General features: G+C 37.4%; 1 pseudogene; it reads left to right on the forward strand.

The window, feature by feature from the left end:
- Positions 1-2053: 2053 nt before the first annotated feature.
- Positions 2054-12754, forward strand: LOC129889578 (putative disease resistance protein RGA1; annotated as a pseudogene).
- Positions 12755-13648: the final 894 nt, after the last annotated feature.

A 13648-nucleotide genomic window follows, 5' to 3' on the forward strand; every position in this document is an offset into this window, starting at 1 on the left:
GGTTAGAATAAGTGAATAGTGAATCCGATCTCAAGAAAATTAAAGAAATCAAGGAAGAATTCATTCTTTCCTAACTGTGACTTCTAAATAGATTTGTTTGAATAATAAGGTTTCCTGAGAAATTCAGGGACTATATAGGTGATGCAGCAATAAGGTAGAAACAAACAGAAAACCAACAAATTATATGAGCTCAGTGAAATTTAATGCATCAGAAAAGCTTTTCTAGCTATTTAAAGAGTACTTTTATAGTGAAACTTTGGAAATAAACAACTACAAATCCCAAGCCTCTGTAAACGGCTGAACATGTCAAATCCCTGTTGTAATCAGTAAGTTGTGTAATTTCGTGTGGTTAAGCATTAGAGCGAATGGTTTGAATGGTTCAATTAATCATGAATTGGGAAACACAGCAACCAGACACCGCACGAAAGCTTGCAAATAGTCGCTCGTCATTAGTCATTACAGCCAACTTGCTTGGCTCCATTTAAGGAATTGAATACAGGGGAAGCGAGAGTTGGGCACATCTATAGGGATGAATTAGCGGAAAGGAGTTTGATGCAGGGGAGATATGAGAATTGGAGAAGTTATTTACAGAAAGAACAAGCCTTTGGAGATGAGAGAGTTGGAAAAGGCTGCTATTGGAATCAATCTTTCCTACAAGGCCGCTGCAGCCGAGGTCAAGTTCAATGGCATGGCCAGTCATGTCATCGCATACGACTCCCTCTCATTAGCAGCAATCTCTACCCATGTTCCATGAACTCATTCATGAATAAGGTATCCAAATATATATACATATAGGCATATTTTTGCTTGACTAAGTAACCAAAAGATAACACAAATATAAACATGAAAAATAGAGCCACTCCTGATAAAGAGAAGAAAACAAATATGAAAAACAGAGCGCGAATCATGATAAACAGAAGGAAACAGAATTACCTGGCAACGATGTCTTTGTCGGAGGCAGAGTGAAGGAAAATAGATTAATGGGACAAAGACATGCAATTGGAGACATTTATATAGATCAGTGAAGAATGTGAAAAGGTTTTGCAAAAACTGATCAAAAGGGTTTTTTAATCCTAACGTGAAAGAAGGCTGAAAAGCTATGGGAATTAATGTTATAATAGGGCTGTTACGGTGAGTGAAGGGATGGCAACGTAAGAAGATGAACGTAACGTGTATGTACAATTAAAATAGGGTTTATGCAGTGCATTAAGATAGGGATTCAGGTAATAATTAAATTAAAAAGTAATTATCAAATTTAAAAATTAATTATTAAATATTTAAGTAATAGAGTAGGGGCATAATAGTAATCCAACTTTGGGGTTAAGCTCTTCCCACTTTTAGTAATATATGATGATATGATATGATGATGTATGATGATATGATATACTGTGCCATTTTTTTCATCTATAAAAGGCCTCACACAAGTATTATATGTCGTGTGAGACTCAGAATAGAATTTTTTGTGCAAGTATATTATAGTTACAAGTTACTTTTATACAACAAAACACTAGTGGTTTTGGTAGAGTGCTTATTGAGCGGTTCAGTTGATATTCACGCTTAATGATTCGGTTTATTGGTTATCAAATTTTAAACGTACTAAATTGTTAACAAAACGAATAAGATATATATCGGTTAATAATTCGGTATCGATTTAGAAGTTATCAATTTGTTTATGGGCTAAATTAACATAAACTTCACATATGAATTTGCTTTTTAGCCCGCAGTAAGTACTAAGAAATTTGTTCAACCAATAGAAAAGATGAATATTCAACTACCGCACAAGAGAAATGTAGTATAGTACTGCAGAAAGCTGTGTTATGGTTCTATGGAAGACTTTGACAGAGAAATTAAGGCAAACGAAAAGTCTTTGTGGTGGGAAGCAATGACCCCATGGGCATATGCACTAGTTTCCCTGAAATGTAAACCACACGAAATACTGCATTTATTACCTGCATCATTCCAAGAGCCAACTCATCAACAACTTTGTGTTACAATTGATTCCACTCTAGACTACCATCACATATCTAAATATTCGTAATAGTGAACTCCACATATGGCAGAAGCTTTCGTTCAAGTTGTGCTAGACAATCTCACCTCTTTCCTCAAAGGGAACTTGTATTGTTTTTCGGTTTTGAAAATGAATTCCAAAGGCTTTCAAGCATGTTCTCTACAATTCAAGCCGTCCTTGAAGATGCTCAAGAGAAGCAACTCAAGGACAAGCCACTAGAAAATTGGTTGCACAAACTCAATGCTGCTACATATGAAGTCGATGACATCTTGGATGAATATAAAACTAAAGCCACACGATTCTTGCAGTCTGAATATGGTGGTTATCATCCAAAGGCTATCTCTTTCCGTCTCAAGGTTGGGAAAAGGATGGACCAAGTGATGAAAAAACTAAATGCAATTGCTGAGGAAAGAATGAATTTTCATTTGCACGAAAAGATTATAGAGAGACAAGCTACTAGACGGGAAACAGGTGCTCATCTTAAATTAGTATTACAACTACTTAGTTTATATTCATTTTTTTGGCAAGGGTCAAAAATATCCCTTCTTATACTTTTGGTCCAAATATACCTCTCCAATTATACTTTAGCACAAATTTATCTTCTTTTTTTTACGAATAGACACGTGACGGGTGTGTTTTCTAAAGAAATCGGGTATTTAAAATTTGGGGTGGATAATTTGATTTTGAGCTAGGCACGTGTCTATTCGTAAAAAAAAGAAGATAAATTTGTGCTAAAGTATAATTGGAGAGGTATATTTGGACCAAAAGTATAAGAAGGGATATTTTTAGTTCTTTTCTTTACATATAAACTTATAGAAGACTTTATCCATTTTGCTTTTCTTAACGAAGCAGCTCAGAGAAAAGGGGCTTTCTTCTGTTCTGTTTCTCTATGTGCTTCACTTGGGTCCTTAATCCAATAACAAACAATAAACATAACAGGCATGTTTATCAAATCAGTATTATGAGTTCTCAATGACAATAGGCTTTCTAGACAACTAAGTGAAAATTTTGTCTAAGGAAGAAAAAAAATTGGTTAGGCATGTTTTCTCCTTGTCAGTGAATAGACTAGATTTCTTTTAGAGTGGAATATAGAGCCCGTTTGGATTGGCTTTAAGTTGGTCAAAACCAACTTAAAGCCCCTTTTCAGCTTTTGGACGTGTTTGCCTAATGCTAACTTTAAGCCAGAAAGTTCTTAAAGTCAGTCAAAAATGAAAAGTTAGGATTCCTAACTTTTTTTTTCTAAGTGCTTAAAGTCATTTTCTTTGACCATGGAAATTACTTTTATATCCCTTATATTTTAATTAAATTCCCAAACTACCCTTTTTATTCTTTTAACCCTAAAATTCACATAATTTTCCTCATTTAAGCACTTTTATCCAAACACTCAACTGCTTATTTATAAAAATAACTTTCAGCACTTTAAAGTTCTAAAAGCACTTCATACATAAAAATTACTTTTTTAAGCCCATCCAAACGGGCTCATAGTTGATAAAGTTGGAGCATAGAATTACATTGTTCATTTCATTCCTTAAAGTAGCAAGTTCAGAAAAATAATATCAAGGTAGGATAATGGAAAATTATCAGAAACCATAAAACTACAAAAATGGAATAGAAACTTATTAAGCTGGAAGAGAGTGACAATATCATCCTCTAATAAAGCTACCAAATTTAAATCTGATACTGAGAAGCAGCAAAAATGATTGGGGGTGAATTTTGATGTTGTGCTTGTCACATATCTTTCCATCAAGATTAAGGGCAAATTTGTGCCAAAGAATAAAGGGTGGGTATATTTAGACGAAAAGTATAACAGAAAAAGATATATTTGGACCAAAAATATAACTATAGGTATATTTAAAGTATTTCCGATAGTACAGGAGTATATCGTACAAAAATATTCTCTATTTTCTACTGACTCCTAATGAGCTTGAATGTAACAATATTTTGATGTGGACATTGCTTGCACCAGGTTCTGTATTAACTGAACCAGAAGTTTATGGAAGGGGCAGAGAGGAAGATGAGATAGTGAAAATCATGACAAACAATGTTAGTGATGCCCAAGAACCTTCAGTCCTCCCAATACTTGGTATGGGGGACTAGGAAAGACGACTCTTGCCCAAATGGTCTTCAATGATCAGAGAGTAACTGAGCATTTCCATCCCAAAATATGGGTTTGTGTCTCAGATGATTTTGATGAGAAGAGGTTGATAAAAACAATTATAGGAAATATTGAAAGAAGTTCTCTTGATGTTGAGGACTTGGCTTCATTTTAGGAGAAGCTTCAGGAGTTGTTGAATGGAAAAAGATACTTTCTTGTCTTAGATGATATTTGGAATGAAGATCAAGAGAAGTGGGCTAATTTAAGAGCAGTCTTAAAGGTTGGAGCAAGTGGTGCTTTTATTCTAACCATTACTCGTCTAGAAAATGTTGGATCAATTATGGGAACATTGCAACTAGCTTAGTTGAGCTCTGCTTCTTCACTAATCAGCCATGAAGAAGCTAGAGATGAAGAAGATGAAGAAGATGAAGAAGAGAGAAGGAAGAGAGAAGGAAGAGGATTTTTATTTTAGGGTTAATCTGTGAAAAATGCCCATTGTATTAACAGTACATAGTTGCTATATGTATATATAGCTAATTACATTGACTTAACTGACTAACAAATTAGTTAGTTAGTTCTAACTATGTAACTAACTAAAATGACCATAATGCCCTTATTTCTAACTGATTTTTCTAACTCCTTTAACAACTTCCTTTACATCTCAACACTCCCCTTCAAGCTAGGAGGTGCAAAAATATTCAAAGCTCCTAGCTTGGATAGAAGGTGCTCATGTTGACCTCTAGACAATCCCTTTGTCAGTATATCAGCTAATTGTTCTTGGGTTGGTAAGTAGTCAACTTTGATCATGCCTTGTTGTAGTCTTTCTCTAATGAAATGACAATCTATCTCTATATGTTTTGTTCTTTCGTGATAAACTGGATTGGCTGCAATTTGAATTGCAGCTTTGCTATCACTATAGACTTGCACTGGTACCTTCATATCAGCCTCAACCTCCTTCAACATTCCCAGCAGCCACACAAGTTCTGAAACAGTAGATGCCATGCTTCTATATTCAGCTTCAGCTGAACTTCTAGACACTGTAGTTTGTTTCTTGGCTTTCCAAGATATTAGTGATTTTCCCATCTTGATCAAGTATCCTGTGACTGATTTCCTGGTGAGTGCACATGCTGCCCAGTCTGCATCACAGAAAGCTATAATTTGGTTGTCTGGTTGACTGGATAGTAGTATACCTTGTCCAGGTTGTCTCTTCAAATATTTGACTACTCTTAGGGCTGCCTCCATATGGGACTTCTTTGGCTGGTTCAGAAACTGACTTAATGTCTGAGTACTCAAGGCTATATCTGGCCTTGTCATGTTGAGATACAGAAGTTTACCTATGAGTTTTTGATAGGCTGTCTGATCTATTAGAGGATCATGTAGCTCTTCTTGCTTTGAGTTCACATGGTCATCATAGAGCTTTGATGTGAGCTTGATGTTGACATCCATTGGTGTTGCTGCTGGCTTAACTGCAGTCATTCCTACTTCTGCTATCAGATCAACAGTGTACTTCCTTTGATGCATGAGTATTCTTGCTGTGGATCTTGCAAATTCAATTCCCAAAAGTATTTGAGCTCTCCTAAGTCTTTCATCTTGAATGCACTTTGTAGAGCTTTCTTTGTCTCTTCTATCAGCTTTAGGCTGCTGCCAGTGACTAACATGTCATCTACATATACAAGTACAATGACAATACCTTCTGCTGACTTGTTAATGAATAGGGAATAATCATATTGGCTTTGTTTGAACTTGAGAGATATAAGAGCCTCAGTAAGTTTGTGATTCCACTGCCTTGGAGCTTGTTTGAGTCCGTAAAGGGACTTTGTTAGTCTACATACATTCTCCCCTTGACTGACAAATCCCTGAGGCAGCTGCATATATATTTCATCCTCTAGGTCTCCATGTAGAAAATCATTGAAGACATCCATTTGATGGATGTGCCAGTTCTTGGAAGCTGCCATGGCAAGAACAGCCCTGACAGTCACCATCTTCACAACAGGAGAAAATGTTTCTTTGTAATCAATCCCTTCTTGTTGGCTGTATCCTTTTGCTACTAGCCTGGCTTTGAACCTCTCTATTTCACCTGTGGATTTGTATTTAACCTTGTAGATCCATCTGCAACCAATAGGTTTCTTCCCTGCAGGTAAAGAAGTGACTTCCCAGGTATTGTTGTTTTCTAAGGCCTGGATCTCTGTCTATATAGCTTCAACCCATCTTGGGTCTTTGACTGCTTCAGCATAGCTGGTAGGTTCTATCACAGAAGATGTAGTTATAATAAAGCACTAATGAAAATGTGACAGATGAGAGTAGCTTACATAGTTGGATAGAGGATATTGAACATCATGTTTAGCATTCAGAGAGACAAAATCCTTCAGCCATAGGGGAGGATGTTTGGACCTGGCAGATCTTCTAGTAAGAGGTGGCCCAGACACATCAGTATCACTTGCAATAGGGTGTGTTTGTGTAGTCACACACTCTTGTTCACCAGCATCTGGATGCCCACATGTATCCTCTTCAGAAGGTACAGATGGAGCAGTACCTGGTATTATGAATGGGGATAGTTGAAGCTGTGGAACTGTCTCACCTAGACCTTATAGGTTATCTACAAACAGTTGCTGGGTGGCTGGGTCATCAGCCTTGGCAAATGGAAATATGGCTTCTCTAAACTGAACATCCCTGCTGACAAAGAATGAGTTATTGTGCAAGTCAAACAGGATATAGCCTTTCTGCACTTGAGAGTACCCCATGTGCATAGCTGACTTTGATCTGGGCATGAGTTTGTCATGTTCAGTGAGATTCTTGGCTAGAGCTAGGCAACCAATGGTTCTCAAATGAGATAAACCTAGTTTTTTGCCATACAATCTTTCATAGGGAGATTGGAACTGAAACACACTGCTAGGCAGTCTATTGATCAGGTAAGCAGCTGCTAGGACACAATGACCCCAAAATTTGATAGGTATTTTTGCTTGAAACCTGAGGGCTCTGGTTACTTCTAGTAGATGTCTGTGTTTCCTCTCAGCCACTCCATTTTTTGTTGAGGAATGTAAGGACAAGACCTTTGATGGATAATACCTAGTGTTTTGAACATATTATCATATACTGAATTCTCAAATTCAGTACCATTATAAGACCTTAATACCTTGACCACCTTGTCAAACTGATTCTTAGTATACTGCAAGAACAGTTTAAGAGACACACACACATCTGATTTGTATTTAAGTAAGAATATCCAAGTCATTCTTGAAAAGTCATCAACTATTGTAAGAAAATACTTGTTGCCATCAAATGTAGTTGTATTATAAGGTCCCCAAAGATCAACATGTATCAAATCAAAGCAACTATTGCTTTTGATGATACTAGAAGGGAATACAGGTCTAGTTTGTTTTGCAAATGGACACACTAAGCATTCAGACACCTTACACATACTAACTTTATTCATATTGAACATCTTGGCCAGTACATCTGAAGACACATGTCCTAGCCTTTTATGTCATAGCTCTATATCTGATTCCTTGTCTGTGGAAGAACCAGCATCAATAGAACCAACATCAACAGAATATGCAGATTCCTTAGCCTTACTTGCATCACTTTGAGTGAATTGGTTCCATAGCAGATACAGACCCCCCTCTTCTCTACCAACTTCCTTCACCTTCTCAGTGTAGAGTTCCTAGAAAACACAGAAATCAGGGAAGAAGGAGACAGAGCAGCCCAATTCCTTGGTTATTTTGCTGACAGACATCAAGTTATACTTGAATTCTAGAATATGGAACACATTAGTAATCAAACTTTTAGATGGTAGACTACAAGAACCAATATGAGTTACTTTAGTGATACCACCATTTGGTAAGCACACATCCTTAGGAGTGTTAAGTTGAAGGACATATTCCTTTAGTAGCATCTGTAGTTTAGACACTATATGGTTTGTTGCCCCTGTATCCACTATCCACACATCACTATTTTCAGTTACACATAGAGCCTTACCTGCATTGTTTGCCTTATTGCAATCAGGTGCATTGGCTCTTGAACCAGACTGTTAATTCATCATCATAAGATTTTGTTCATATTGATTTTTTGTAAATGTACAACCCTGAAGTAGTTGTTTGATCTCTTTCTCAGCTGCCTTGTTAGAATTAGTGGTTGGTGATTTGTCTGCAGTGTGCTGTACTGTGCTATTCCTACTCCACAAAGCTTCATCAGTCACATTTGTGTTCAAGCCATAAGAGAAGTTAGCCTGACATGACTGTTGAGATTGATTTGTAAGGCTATTGGTGTCTGCATAGACCATGTTTGCACTCTAAGCCTTTCTTTTTGACTTGAAATCAGGAGGATACCCCACCACCTTGTAGCAGGATTCTTTTGTGTGCCTCCTACACTTACAAAAATCACAGATTAAGGATGTATTTTTCTTGAACCTATTACTCATACCTGAACTGTTTCCAATTCTCGAGTACATAGCCACTGACTCAAAAGTTGATGCATATAGTCCCAAATTGTTGATTCCTGTAACCACAGCCTTTTGACTCTCATCTCCTACTATCATAGCATACACTTGATTGATAGTAGGTAAGGGATCTATCATGAGGATTTGACTTCTAGCTTGATGATATGTGTCATTCAGTCCCATTAGAAATTGATACAGCTTTTGTCTATTCATGTGGGCTACAAAACCTCTGGACTTCTCACAATTGCAGCAAGGTGAGGGCACTAACACTTCAAACTCATCCCACAACGCTTTTAGCCTTGTATAATATGCTGATATAGAGGTTGTTCCTTGTTGTAAGGTAGCTATTTCTTTGTGTAGGCTATAAGTTCTTGATCCATCAACTCTATCGAACCTCTCTTACAGGTCAGTCCACACACTCGAAGCATTCGACGCAAACACAATTCCACTCAACAAACTCTTCGAGACTGAATTCATAAGCCATGACAACACAATTGCATTTGCTCTTTCCCATTGGCCCCAAAGTTCTTCACCATACATTTCTTTCCTGCACGTTCCATCCACAAGCCCTAATTTGTTTCTACCTAACAGTGCTAATTTGATTGACCGATTCCACAAGGTGTAGTTTTCAATACCTTACAACTAGAACGAGATGATGCTTATACCCCTCATATCTGTGGGACTAAGAAATAGGGGATGATTATAGTCAATACCTTGTCCATTGTTACCTGCCGAGCTTGCTGAACTTGGTATACCCACTCGTTGAGCTGAATCTGTGGCTTCACCTGTCATTTCTTCAACCTTTTGAGCTCTTTGTTGCGGAAGTTAGTGTTGGTTGCAGTTTTAGCTTCGATGGAGCTCAGATCTGCAAACTACAAGCTAACAACTTTAACTGATTCTTTGACTCTGATCTTCGAGTCTTTGACTCAGCTGTGTTATCTCTTTCAGTGACCAACGCTATGATACCATGAGCTTAGTTGAGCTCTGTTTCTTCACTGATCAGCCATGAAGAAGCTAGAGATGAAGAAGATGAAGAAGATGAAGAAGAGAGAAGTTAGAGAGAAGGAAGAGGATTTTTATTTTAGGGCTAATCTGTGAAAAATGCCCATTGTATTAACAGTACATAGTTGCTATATGTATATATAGCTAATTACATTGACTTAACTGACTAACAAATTAGTTAGTTAGTTCTAACTATGTAACTTACTAAAATGACCATAATGCCCTTATTTCTAACTGATTTTTCTAACTCCTTTAACAACTTCCTTTACATCTCAACAGCAACCATTTGATTTGTCAAGTCTGTCTCAAGAAGATTGTTGGTTGTTGTTCATGCAACGTGCATTTGGACACCAAGAAGAAATAAATCCTAACCTTATTGCTATCGGAAAGGATATTGTAAAACAATGTGGTGGTGTGCCTCTAGCAGCCAAGACTCTTGGAGGTATTTTGTGCTTCAAGAGAGAAGAAAGAGAATGGGAACATGTCCGAGATAGTGAGATTTGGAATTTGTCTCAAGATGAAAGTTCTATTCTGCCTTCCCTGAGGCTTAGTTACCATCACCTTCCACTTGATTTGAGACAATGTTTTGCGTATTGTGCAGTATTCCCAAAGGATGCCAAAATGGTTAAGGAAAATCACATCTCTCTATGGATGGCCCATGGTTTTCTTTTATCAAAGGGAAACTTGGAGCAAGAGGATGTGGGTAATGAAGTATGGAAAGAACTATACTTGTGGTCTTTCTTCCAAGAGATTGAAGTTGAATATGGTAAAACTTATTTCAAGATGCATGATCTCATTCATGATTTGGCTACATCTCTGTTTTCGGCAAGCGCATCAAGAAGCAATATCCGCGAAATAAATGTAAAAGTGAACCCACATATGATGTCCATTTGTTTCTCTGAAGTGGAAGATTACCCACATAGGATGTCCACTGGTTTTGCTAAAGTGGTGTCTTCTAACTCTCCTTCACTCTTGAAACAGTTTGTCTCGTTAAGGATGCTTAATCTAAGTAAATTAGAACTTAAGCAGTTACCATCTTCCATTGAAGATCTTATACATTTAAGATACTTGAACCTGTCTGGCAATAGGATGCATAGTCTTCTAAAGCAATTATGCAAGCTTCAAAATCTGCAGACTCTTGATCTACAGAATTTCCACTCTCTTTCTTGTTTGCCAAAACAAACAAGTAAACTTGGTAGTCTCCGAAATCTTTTAATTGATGATTGCTATGAATTGAGTTGTATGCCACCAAGGATAGGATCTTTGGCATGCCTTAAGACTATAGGTCGCTTTGCTATGGGAAGTAAGAAAGGTTATCAACTTGGTGAACTACGAAACCTAAATCTCTATGGCTCAATTAAAAATACACACCTTGAGAGAATGAAGAAGGATACGGATGCAAAAGAAGCTAACTTATCTGCAAAAGCAAATCTGCACTCTTTAAGCTTGAGTTGGGATAAATATGGACCACGTAGATATGAATCAGAAGAAGTTAATGTGCTTGAAGCTCTCAAACCACACCCCAATCTGAAATATTTAAAGATTAGCGGCTTCAGAGGATTCTGTCTCCCAGACTGGATGAATCACTCAGTTTTGAAAAATGTAGTCTCTATTCTAATTCAGAGTTGCGAATACTGTTCGTGCTTACCACCCTTTGGTGAGCTGTCTTGTCTAGAAAGTCTAGATTTATACAAGGGGTCTGATGAGGTAGAGTATGTTGAAGAGAATGATGTTCATTCTGGAAACCCCACAAGAAGAAGGTTTCCATCCCTGAGAAAACTTCTTATATGGGGCTTTCCTAATATGAAAGGATTGCTGAAAAAGGAAGGAGAAGGGAAATTCCCTGTGCTTGAAGAGATGACGATATACTGGTGCCCTATGTTTGTTATTTCGGCCCTATCTTCTGTCAAGAAATTGGAAGTTTATGGGGATGAGGCAGATGCAACTGGTTTCAGGTCCATATCTAATCTCAGTGCTCTTACTTCCCTCCACATTAGCCATAACAACGAAGCGACTTCGCTCCTAGAAGAGACATTCAAACGCCTTGCAAATCTCTAATACTTGAATATCTTTCACTTCAAGAATCTCAAAGAGCTTCCAACCAGCCTGGCTAGTCTCCATCCTTTGAAGCGTCTCCAATTCGATTGTTGTGATACACTAGAGAGCCTCCCCGAGAAAGGGGTGAAAGGTTTAACTTCACTCACGGAGTTATCTGTTTATGACTGTGTTAGAATGTATGCTTCCACCAGAACAGTAGGGACCAGGTCCTTTATAAGAAATCAGTGCAGAAACTTAAAGAACAGAAAGATAAAATAGACACAAGATTTTTACGTGGAAACTCCTTGCTCAAGGAAGAAAAACCACGACCTGTCCCACAGGATTTCGGCTCAAATCTTCACTAGAACAACTGAGGCAAGATTCAGATTACAAGCTATTATAACCTAGGAATTGTACTCACAATCCCTCTCTACTCCTTGTAACAACTCTGTTATAGACTTGAAACAATAACTCTATTGCTTCCTAAATCACTAAACTCCTAGATAATTTAGAGTTCAGATGGTCTCCATAACTAGCTCTAGTTACTTCGACAAGATGAACAAAAGAGATAACAAATGAGAGATGATCTAACTTCCTTTACAAATTAGGAAATAGACCTTACAAGATTAAGAACAAGAAATTACAACTCTAAAAACAAGAACAAAAACACTTATAACTCTATCAGATACTTGATCTTCTTCAAGACCAAATTTCCAATACTTGAGAGCATGAGCTTATATGAATATTCCTTTTCAAATTCAAAAAGCCAAGTGGGAAAATGTTGTAAAGAGTGTATATATCACCATATACCATGTGCTGGATGATTTGTATTGGTTAGACAACTGGCCTTCTGCACTGAGACTCGGCCGCGTACTATAGACCTACAGACTTGGCAAGATCTGTTATGTACTATCTGTTGTCGTTACCAACAAAAAATCCTCAAAAGGACCAAGTCCTCTACCTGTTCCCTGAGTTTGTCAAATCATCAAAACCGACTTCAAGAGCATTATTAGACTGTAAGATACTAAAATCTTTACCTGAGAGATTGCAGCACCTAACAGTCCTCACAAGTTTAACAGTTAGGAAATGTCCAGAACTGGAAAAGCGGTGCGAGAAGGGAATAGGAGAAGACTGGCATAAAATTGCTCACATTCCTAATGTGAAAATATTGTCTTAAGTATTATTTGACATTGTTTCTTGGGTTCTTTTTTTGTGAATCTCCCACACAGGTTACATTCCTGCCATTCGATGTAATATTGGGTTCTTTGTCTACTGTTTTATAGATATGCACTAGTTCTCGTTGTTTCTGTTATATCAATTTGATCACCTTCAGAATTGGGAATTCCATCACACAGGTTACATTCCTGCCATTCGATGTAATATTGGGTTCTTTGTCTACTGTTTTATAGATATGCACTAGTTCTCGTTGTTTCTGTTATATCAATTTGATCACCTTCAGAATTGGGAATTCCATTCTAACTTGATCAAAAATGTCCTGCACCATGTAGCTCTCATGCAGCCTTCAAAGGACTATTTCTCGAGTGGGATCTTATCACAAAGCCTTTATGAATGAGGCGTTTGTAGTGAGCTCAGAAGATATGGTCCACTAGAACATACAGAGCGTATTTAAAGTCATGTAGGTTCGCCTCCTCTCAAGTATTTACATGATCCAAGCCCATGTTCACTGAGTCCAGTTCAATCCTGTTTACTTCGGAAACATGCCTTTCCATAAGGCCCAGACCCCTAACATGGTACTGCACATCTATTATGCTCAGGTTCTGCCATAGGTGATTCCTGTGAAATAATAATATTCAAGCTAGTAAGAAAGTAGAGTTAGGTGAGTTAAACCAACACACAACTATCTTGGCCCCACAGTGGGCGCCAAACTGTTTACCAAAATATGGTACAAATATATTTATATGCGGTCATGGACACGTGTCTTAGCTTAACTCGTTAAATTTGATCATTCGCAGCTGAATATTGTGTTATAGTAAGCAAAAAAAAGATATAACAATAACAAAGTAAGTAAGAAAAAGGATTGCAACACCCCAAATTTTCAAACTATGATCTC

This window comes from Solanum dulcamara, chromosome 5, assembly GCF_947179165.1.
Source record: "Solanum dulcamara chromosome 5, daSolDulc1.2, whole genome shotgun sequence".
In the NCBI taxonomy this organism is placed as follows: domain Eukaryota; kingdom Viridiplantae; phylum Streptophyta; class Magnoliopsida; order Solanales; family Solanaceae; genus Solanum; species Solanum dulcamara.